This window comes from Pelodiscus sinensis, chromosome 1, assembly GCF_049634645.1.
Source record: "Pelodiscus sinensis isolate JC-2024 chromosome 1, ASM4963464v1, whole genome shotgun sequence".
NCBI classification, from domain to species: Eukaryota; Metazoa; Chordata; order Testudines; family Trionychidae; genus Pelodiscus; species Pelodiscus sinensis.
In genome coordinates, this window is record NC_134711.1 from 56,751,927 (window position 1) to 56,762,938 (window position 11,012).

An 11,012-nucleotide genomic window follows, 5' to 3' on the forward strand; every position below is an offset into this window, starting at 1 on the left:
CAGTACAGAAGAAAGGGCAACATGGGTATGGTATTTATCATCCTTACTTCTGCATTGCTGGTGGGGTGCTGCCTTCAGAACTGGGCATCCAGCCAACATTACAACCACTGCTCTCCAGTTGCCTATCTCAACAGGCAGCACAGAAGTAAGGGTGGCAATACCGTGGCCCTCTTAAAATAAGCTTGTGATCCTCCAGCAAATCCCTTTTGGGTCAGGACCCCCAATTTGAGAAACATTGGTCTTCCCTTGTGAAATCTGTATAGCGTAGGACAAAAGCACACAAAAGGCCAGATTTCACAGGAGGAAACTAGATTACATGGTCAGTGACATGTTTTGCATGGTTGTCAATTTGGTAGGGCCTTATTTATTATATGCCCTTCTAAGGTACATTTCCTATACAAAAGGCCAGATCATCCATTTATGTACATTGTGTTGTTCCAGTGATTTACACAGAGTTAACCAGATTTTCACCAGCTGAAAAATCTAGCTGAGTATTTTTGTGAGAGATTCCAGCTATGAATACACTTAAAAATAGCACAAAACACATTTTGGGTGCTATAAGAAGGCATTGTTAGGAGGATGATTCCATTGAAATAGCTAATAAATATTGCATGAGACAAAGTTGAAGACGAAGGTGTAAATGGATTCATTTTCATACAGTCTCAAGGCTTACATATGAAAATTAAGTGAATCCACTTGCCTCAGTGTGCAGACAAGGAACTTGTAAATTAGCAAAATTTCATGAAAGTGTGTGCTGTCTAAATTAAAAGTCAAAAAAAGTAAAATGAGTTGGGTATATAATTTATACTGCATAAAAATTAAATTGTAATCTGATGTAATCACCCGTATAAAAGCTGCATGGAGATTTTAATAACCACAAAGAGAATGTCCATCACAGAGACATCTTTAACTGCTTGAACATAAAATGCACAAAACAATTGCAGTTATTTAGGTAATGACAGCAAATTAGGGAAAAGCTTCCATTCTCTTCATTACATCTCCACTTATCCACAAGTGCTAAGAGTCTTGTTTAACACTGACACAAGGAAATCAAAATAAATCACTGCATGGCAAAACAAAGAGATAAATATTCTTGTAGCTGGAAAGTGTCAGAATTGTGAGTTCAGACAAGTATTTCACTCAGTATATAAGGCAGACAGACAAAACTGAAATGTATTTCCAACACTCAGGTGAAATGTTTAGTTTCCAAAATGAATATACTCGGATAAATTCTTTTGGCGATATTGGACCAGCTTTGCTGGTTCAGTGAGTCTTGCTTTGTGCCATACTACTGGTGTAATGTGGCCCAGATGTTTGTTTAACCAGCTCAGGGAAGATTAGTCCAGTGATAACCAAGGGCTTGTCTACACTATGGAGAAGATCGACTCGCCGGATGTCGATCTTTCAGCATTCAAGTTAGCAGATCTAGTATAGACCAGTGTTCCCTTTAAGCTTCAGGGAAGCACAGCTTCACAGGTGATTAATCTGACTGGGCGGGGCTGATTAATCACCTGTGCTGCCGTGCAGCTTCCAGGGAACACTGGTGTAGACCTCCAAATTGAATGCTGAAGGCAGCCCCTACCAGAGTCTGGTGCTCTTCCTTCTGTGGGATCATGTTTGGACCTAAGAAATGTTGCTCTTTGATCAAACCAGTCATTTAAATTTGAAGATGAAGGAGAAGCTAAGTTTCTATATAGACTATAGTTTGGAGGTTCTGCTCTCATGCTTTACTTGAGACACCCCAAACTACCTGGATTTGTAAGACTTGAGCTGCAAATCTCTTGAGATTGGACATTTTCCAAAATCCTTGGAAATTCCTGGGGATTTAGAGGCTGGAAATACCCTGAGAGGAACCTTTTCCTCCCACTTCACTTTTTGACAACAGAAATGTAAAGGGAACAGAAATGTCAAAAGAATCAATGGAAAGGAAACTTTAAAACTTCTGTGCCATTTAAGCTTGAGAGAGATGTGAAGGTACAAGTAATTTGTTATGTTGTCTGAACTATTTTGCCTATCACTAATACAGCTGTTCACTGTTTTTAAACCCTCACAGACACTATCAGAGAGTACCTTGTTTTATCAAGGCTTCAATTTTCACAGAATACTATAGCAAAATTCCTTTTTTGAAAGATTCCCTTCATATCTTCATTTTGTAAGGATTAGCTTTGCCATAAAAAGGAATGGAAGTGAATCTGTCCCAAAGCTATTCTGTAGACCATTTACTTCCAACATACCAACTGAAGATTACACATTAATAATGTGTGATGTAGCATTCATTAGCTATGGAACTGTATAAAGGAACATCATTACAGAAGGGAAGGAAACAAATATAAGAAGGTTCTGAAAAGGAATATGAAATGCTTATACTGTTTTTATTGTATATGTTGGGTTTTCTGAATGTGTTATTTTTAGGTAACTTATGTCTCTCTATATAGATATATAAAGATTTCTGATGCATATACAAAATAGTGTTATTTTAAATATGTAGCCCTGTACCTCCAGGGATCAACTTCCTAAAAGCACCAGAAGCACCCTCCCCCGAACCTCTTCTCTGACAGCCCACTTCACAAACTTCAGAACAAAGCTGTAAAGGGCTTGGGGTCTATGTTACCAGATGTGATGGATGGGAGGGGTATCACTCTTTTCTAAACATCCTAGCATTCAATAACTAAAGGGTTAAATTAAGAACAGTGGGTATCCAGGAAATGTTGGCAGAGAGCCAAGAGAACCAATTGGAAAAAAGTGTTGAGATTTAATCTGAAAGGGAATCTGCCTGCTGCAGATTTCCCTCAATAAGGAATAAAGAAAAGTACCCTGATGGCAACTAAATACATGTTTTCCCTCTGCTCATGATCCATGCTGATTCATACTTCAAGGCCCAGTTCATTCCTATGTCCAATATTTCTTATAGGCATGATTATTCTGATAAGGACCGGAGGAAGCAGATGCTGTACAATTTTTTCACAAAGGGTATGTCTACACTGCGGTGCTATTTCATGTCTTGACAGCATGCCCCTTATTTTGAAATAGCTTTCGAAATAATGGGCATGGTATTCTGACTTCCTTGTAAACCTTGTTCTATGAGGATTAAGGGATGTTTTGGAATAGCGATTTCTTTTGAAATTTGGCACTGTGTAGATAGCGCCAAATTACGAAATAAGCTATTTTGAAATGAACTTGAAATAAGCTATGCATAGCTCAAATTGCATAGCTTATTTCAAGTGAAGGGTGCAGTGTAGATGCACCCAAAGAGAGCAATCAAGGTATCTAAATACAATTCAAATTTCAGCACTGTATCTGCGTTGGTTCTTCTGGCCTCCTGCCAATACCCTGGCTAGCTACCTGAATTTAACTCTTTAGTTACTGGGTGCTGGCCAGCACTCCTCCTACCTATCACCCCTTGTAGCTATATTATACAAGGAACTCATATACAACTGGTTATCTATGACAATCTCCTAAACCTTTTTCAGTGTTACATGTATTGTTCTCACAAGGCCACTTTACCAAGTGATTCAGAACAGTTTATATAACTGAACTGTCTCAATAAGATACTCTGTCTTATTCTCTCAACATTCTGTTTGTTTTTTTGACTGCCACTGCACATTGAGTGGATGTTTTCAGAGAATTATTCACAATGACTCTGAGATCTATCTCTTGAGTAGTAACAGCTGATATTGTTCCCATAATTTTATATGCATAGTTGGATTTATGTTTTCCAATATGTATTACTTTTCATTTATTGTTTATCTATTGCTAACCTGAAAGGCAAAATTTGGGCTGACAGAGTCCAAAAGAGAGTGTTTGAAGGGATGGTGGTGTCATGGACCTGAGAGCCAAAGATCACAAGAAAGATTCCATCTTGTTAGAGCCAGCAGATAACAAGGTGACTCACAGTCCTGGGTACCTGAAAACCATCAGACCAATAGCCCATTTACATAGAAGACAAAGAGCTGCTTGTGGCACGATTTCATGATTGTTGTATAACTAAGAATGAAGGACATTCCATTTCTTTGTCTAGGTTTACACAGGGCCACCAAAAATAGCTTCCTGCCACACTTCATGGTGCTTTGACTCCATTCATGTATCCCAACCAACACTCTGGTCTGTAAATCTTCTAGGTATTATTTTTGTACCTCATGGTAAACAATAATTCTCTTCTGACAGCTACATATGTCTAGATAAATAAGAAACAGTCTTTCATTCACTATGTGATAGGCCTCATTCCAAAGAATACACTGCATTACTTTAACCAAAACATAAGGCAACATTTTTAAAACAGGCAATCCATCTTTTATCCCCTGGAGCAACTGATGCATTATTCTCTGAAATTCTGCAAGCATTTTAACAAAACCACAAAGGAATGTTCCAGACTTCCACAGATCTCTGCAGACCCAGCAACAGGAAAGAGGACAGGGCAAAAGTATCAGTTACCCAGGGCCTAGGCAATTTAAAGGGGCCTGCAGTGGCAGCCAGAGCTCTGGGCTTTTTAAATAGCTATCAGTGCACTGCAATGGAGAGGGGACACACTGCAATCCATTTAGCATGGAAGGCCGGCTGCCCATGATCCTGCTCCTTCTGCTTAAGGCCTCACACCTTCTGGGAGCATGGAACCAGCCAGCTCTCTCTCTCTTTCTTTCTCTCACACACACACACACTTTACCCAGCGGCCTGCAGAGGCTGTTGGCTCCCCTAGCTCTTTGCGAATGCTCATGTATGGCATGTTCTGAATCTGGTTCTAACACAATCTGTAGCCCAGGGGTGGGCAATAATTTTGATGGGGGGGCGGGCACTCCAAGAATTTGGAAAGCGATCGAGGGCCACACTCTTCCAGAATATTAATGATGGAGGCGTGGGGTCTGGGATGGAGGTTGGGTACAGATATCTGCTTCTTATTCAAAATGTCACCTGAATGTTAGAACAGGCATTTGCATGGCACTTTTGTAACTGGCATTGCAAGGTATTTACCTACCAGATATGCTAAGCATTTGTATGGCCCTTCATGCTTTGGCTCTCATTCCTGAGAACATGCTTCCATGCTGATGATGCTTGTCAAAAAATAGTGCATTAATTCTATTTGCGACTGAACTCTTTGGGGGGAGAACTGTATGTATCCTATTCTGTGTTTTACACACATTCTGTCATACATTTCGTGTTATAGCAGTTTCAGATGATGACCCAGCACGTTGTTTGTTTCAGGAACACTTTCACTGTAGATTTGGCATAATGGAAAGAAGATACCAGCATGAAAATTCTAAAAATCATTATAGTACTCTACCCAAGGTTTAGGAATCTGAAGTGCTGTTTAAAATCTCTGAGGAAGGAGATGTGGAGCATGATTTCAGAAGTCTTAAAAGAGCAAAGCTCCAATGCAGACATTACAGGACTTGAACCATCAAAAAAGAAAACCAACTTTCTGCTTGTGATATCTGACTTAAATGATAAAAATGATCATGTAGTGGTCCACACTGCTCTGGATCGTTTGGGCACATGTTGTCTGGAATGGTGGTTGAAGCATAAGGAGACACATGAATCTTCAATATATCTGGCACGTAAATGTCTTGTGACAGCATATTCATCAGTGCATGCAAATGCCTGTTCTCACTTTCAGGTGATATTGTAAACAAGTAATGGGCAGCATTATCTCCTGCTAATATAAACAAACTTGTTTGTCTGTGTGATTCACTGAACAAGAAGTAGGACTGAGTGGACTCATAGGCTCTAACAATCTCTTTATCATTAAAGTAGAAATTACAATGTAAAATTATATAGAAACATAACTGCATTAAAAATAAAACAATAAAACCCACCTTATCTCTATAAAGATATCTCTATAAGGTGGGTTTTATTGTTTTATTTTTAATGCAGTTATGTTTCTATATAATTTTACATTGTAATTTCTACTTTAATGATAAAGAGATTGCATTGCAGTACTTGTAATAGGGGTACTGAAAAATACTGTTTCTTTTGTTTTTACAGTGCAAATATTTGTAATAAAAATAAATACAAAATGAGCACTGTGCACTTTGTATTCTGTGTTGCAATTGAAAAAATATTTGAAAATGTAGCAAAAGTCAAAAATATTTAAATTCTCTGCAGCCCCTTTTGGGTTAATGAGGTAATATTTATATACTAGAAAATAAAGACAGCTCTAGAAGCACTATTATGAAGTTCATACAAAGCTGAATTTAAGGAATTTTACATTAAATAATATTAAAAATGCTATTCAGGCAACTCTGATGTTTCTGTATGTTTGCTTCTGTGCAAAATTGAATAAGTGAAAAACTGGACTCACTGAATTCAGTGGTAAAATTCCTATTTACTTCAGTGGATGTTTACCCTATATGTTCAACCAAAAACGGAATACATCATGTCAAATAAATGTATCAATACTCTAACATTTGGCTCACTGCTGTCCATGTTCATTAGTGTCTGAAGAAGATGAGTAAAGAGAAGAGAAAAACACTTCCTCTAAAAATCTCTCGTGTCATTTCCTATTGACCAATGACTGTTTATGATTCCTCCAGTGCTGAGAACACACACACTCTCAAATCATCTAAATCAACATCACACTTCAACACTTACTGAGTGTAAATTTTAATTACTGAAGTAATTAAACCAGAGAAGTATTACAATGACTGAGACTACAGCAGGTATATTAGAATTTTAATGCATTTGGATATAAAACGTTGTGAAACAAAGATTTTTTTTAAGAGAACTGTGAGAACGCAATGTCTTCAAATACACAGTACACATGTAAACAGTAGCCAAGCATGCTACCAGCTGAAGGCTAAAAATCCACATCATGATTTGTTCTTTGTTCTGACTAAAACTCTTTCCTCCAGTTTTCAATATTCACATGTTTCTTATCCTTCAGGATTCTTTGGGAATGGAGGTATATTTAGAAAAATTCCTTATAGGTCATCAATGTAATAATGCAGCCAGCGGTCATGTTCCACAGGCTAAATGCTCTTCAGTGTATATGTATTTACGGTCAGGTTTTGAATCTAAACACTCTCTGGAGGCATCTTAAAGCATGACAAACCAAACTGGCTATTGTCAGCGATAAAGAACGATACATTTTGGTACAGGACAACGCTTTTTGAACAAAAAAACCACCCCTTTCTTTGCGTGTGTGTGGAGAGAAACCTTTGTTTGAGGTTAACCAGTCAAGACACGTTTTATTACTGTTACCAAGAGATTACAAGCTGTCTTTTTTTCTCTCTGTAACTCAGGTGTTAGTAGGTGAGCCTTGTGGCTAATGTTGAAATTCAAGTCAGTTGAGATTTTAAGTCTCTTGTTAGGTCCAAAGCCAGCAACAATTTCATAAGACAAGCACCAGAGAAACCTTTCCATTAGGTGTGCTGGTTTGGGCTTTGCCCATAGCAACTCTTTGCATATCTTTATAGAGATAAGGTGGGTGAGGTAATATCATTTAATAACTTCTGTTGGAGGGAGAAACAAGCATTTGAGCTGAGGTCCAATAAAAGATACTGTCTCACCTGCCCTGTCTCTGTACAGGTTGGACATTCCCTGTCTGGCACTCTCGGGCCTGAGTGCCAAACAACGGAGTTTGCCATATGAGGGGAGGTCAAGGCTTCCTATCTGGCTGTAGGCTCTGCTTCCGGGTGGGGCTGCGCTCCCTGCAACCTGCTGCTGCCTCCAGCCCCCCACAGTGTCAAGCATGGTCAGGGCTGTGTCCCGCACTGTGCCAGCTCTGGCAAGGGCTGTACCCCCTCCACTCTCACCTCATAGTGCCAGCCTGGGCTGCTCATCCAGCTGACTCCAGCCCTAGCTGGGGATGAGCTCCAGCCGGGACTGCCCTCCTGCACCGCACCAGCCCCGACTGAGGTTGCACTCCTGGCCCTGAACTCCACTATCTCTAGCCCTGGCTGGGGCTGCACTCCTTGCTGCCAGTCCTAGCCAGGGCTGTGCTTTCCCTTGTGCTGGCCCCGTCACCAACCCAGCCCAGGCTGTGCTGCTGAAACTGGCCAGCCAGGCTCTCTAGTCCAACAATATTCATAGACCTACTGGACCACGGATGTTGCCAGACCAGAGATCCTGGATTTTAGAGGTTCAACCTGTAATTTCCTGGGACCCACACTGCTACAATACTAGCATATACCACATTTCCATATAGGATGTTTTGGAAAATCCACATGGTGAGTGAGCTCATGAATGAAAGCTATTACAGCTCACCAGCACAATTAACGAACATTGATGAATAAATTAAAAGTAGAGAGAGAAATTAGAGCGACAATAACAACAAATTAACTAGAGAAGTAAAGGGCAAAGTAGTGAGAAAGAAGTGTTTAATTATGCTGGAGATTTCCTAATAATATTTTCTCCCACCCAGCCCAATGAAAAACAAATGCCATCTGGTATGTGTTGCAGATGCAGCTGCCAAACCACAGCACACATACAAATGTGCATATTAAGCATACAGCTGTTTCCATTTCGGGTTGCCCAGTAGCCAGATCATTTCAGATCACCCACTGAGATAAGGGTGTGAGGGACCTTGATAGGTGCTAGCCATAATATTTTTTTAAACACTAATTTCCTAATTCCCAACTGAGGGTCACTGCTAGATTTGATATCCTTCTGGATGCCTTTACTACAAGAATTTGATACAGTACAATTTGTGCCCAAGATTATAGGTCTCTATGTATACTACTAATTGCAAGTTCTTTAATTCTTCTCTGCAGGACAATATAGCTATTCCACACAGGACTTTGCTGCAAGTATGCTTAACAGTATGGCTGTGTCCAGACTCAAGACTTCACCTGCGTCTAGACTACAGCCGCGTTCTTTCGAAATTAAATCGAAAGAACGCGGCTTTACTTTCGACGGCGGAAAAACTCATTTCACGAGGAAGAACGCCTTTTTTCGAAAGTGCTCTTTCGAAAAAAGGAGTTCTTGAATGCAAACAGGGCTTTTTCGAAAGAGAGCATCCAGACTGCCTGGGTGCTTTTTTTGAAAGTACTGCTTGCCGTCTAGACGCTCTTTTTCAAAAGAGGCTTTCAGTCTAGACGTGGCCTATGCGATCATCTCATTAAACACTTTCATAACACACGTGCACAAGGAGGATGCACAAATTAAAGATGCACAAGCAAAGTCTGGCATTTCCTAACTTTTGAATGCTTGAGCTTGCAACCTTTTCAATTGTATATTAAGATTAAGCTCAGGAAGGCACAAAGCACATTCCTTGTACTTTGCCATTGTAATGCATACATAGTCTGAGCAACCTACTCAGTTTTAGTTGGGAAAGACCTTCCTAACCATTCAATAATTCCAAGACTTCAGCTTGCTGCTAAGCTGTGAAAGTAAGTAGAGAAATCAAGCTTATATTTTTTCAGAATTAAACTCAAGGGAGGAACAAATACAGAAAGAAAACACAGGGCTTGGATTGAAATAAATGAAGGGCAAAAGGGTTCCTATTGGATATAAATCAGTTAAAAAACCTGCTCTCTCTGTCAGCATTTCCCCATCCCTCCAAATTGCCTCCAATTTGAGGTCTGTGAAAATAAGTAGGCTTTTTAAAAAGGCAAATATATTTTATACCCCTCTCCTCACAAAACATATAGTCTATGTTTGTGAATAATTCACATTATCAGCCCAACTCTATAACCGGGAGAAAAATATGAACAACAAGTAACAGTGTGGCCACTGAGTAAATTATGCAATGAGATCACTTCATTGACTCCTAGTGTATTTCTTTTCTCTCCTCCCACGCTCAGTTCTCTTGTACTCCCTCCCTCCCTCCCTTGACTAATATAATGCTTGCTAGATGAGCTCACTCAAATTCCCTTCATAGCCATTTTCTCTGACGGGTTTTTTGTTCAATGGAAAAGTGTTAACTATTTCCTGTGAGCCACTGAAGAGAGTCTATATAGGTGCCATCACACTCTGGCAAACTCAGTGTCTGAATGCTTTAATACAGAACACTGTGGCATGTTTCCTCAGCAATAAAGACAGTATTAAGCATGTCCTCACATAGGATACTGAATCAAGTTCAAGGTCTCAACCCTTCAAGATGTTCAATGGCCTTGTGCCAGGGTACCTAAAAGATCACCTACAGATTTGGAATGAAGACTATCGAGGACATCTTCCACCATGAGGGAAGGAATTTCCCAGAGCTATTGTTTCAGGCAGATGGCAGACAGCACTGTGCCATTTTGGAGGTTTGGCAAAGCCAGAAGAGCTAGCAATGCAACTTTTACAAATAAAGGCATTGCACTTGTCATGGCAATAAATCAGTTCTCTTGCAAATTCTGTACCTGAAAAACCAGAGTCCATATGAATAATGGGCCACATCACACTTTCCTCTGGTGAAGCCTGTATCAGAAGTACAGATGGCCCAGGAGAGTCTGAGAGAGGAAGCTCAGAGTTCCTGATTTAGAGCTTGTCTACATGACAGTTGTACCATTTGTCTGGAGGTACTTTTTCATGCAATGTTAACCAGCAGAACTATTTGATAGAGGATGCTGTGAAGTCCAAGACTACAGCAGAGTTTTTTTTTAAAAAACCTGAAAAGAAGACTGAATACTAGGCTAGATGGACCTTTGGTCTGATCTAATATGGCCGTTCTTATGCTCTAACTCACAACCATAATGGTAAAGCCTTTCTGTGTAGGAGATAGAGCTTTCTTAGGGCCAGTCCTAGAGTGTGGAGCAAACTCCTATTGTGCCATCACAAATCACATACCTTCCTCTGGCAACGTTCAAAGTCATAACAGATGTGTGAATAAAGTAGTGATTCCATCCCATTGTATGACAGAGAACCAGGACTCAAACTTCTTGGGCCCACTATAACGGGAAGCCTGAGACACTAATTGGTATAGTGCAGAATGCCCATATGAAGGAAGGTGCAGGGTAATAACTAGCATAGGGAAATGGAGCACTTGGATCAATGGCACAGTCCATCTTGATACCTGGCCCTTTCAGAAAATGTGCTGACCTATGTCCTATGCTTTTCTCAGGATACCTGGGCAGGAGGATCCCAAAGCAAAGAGCAGA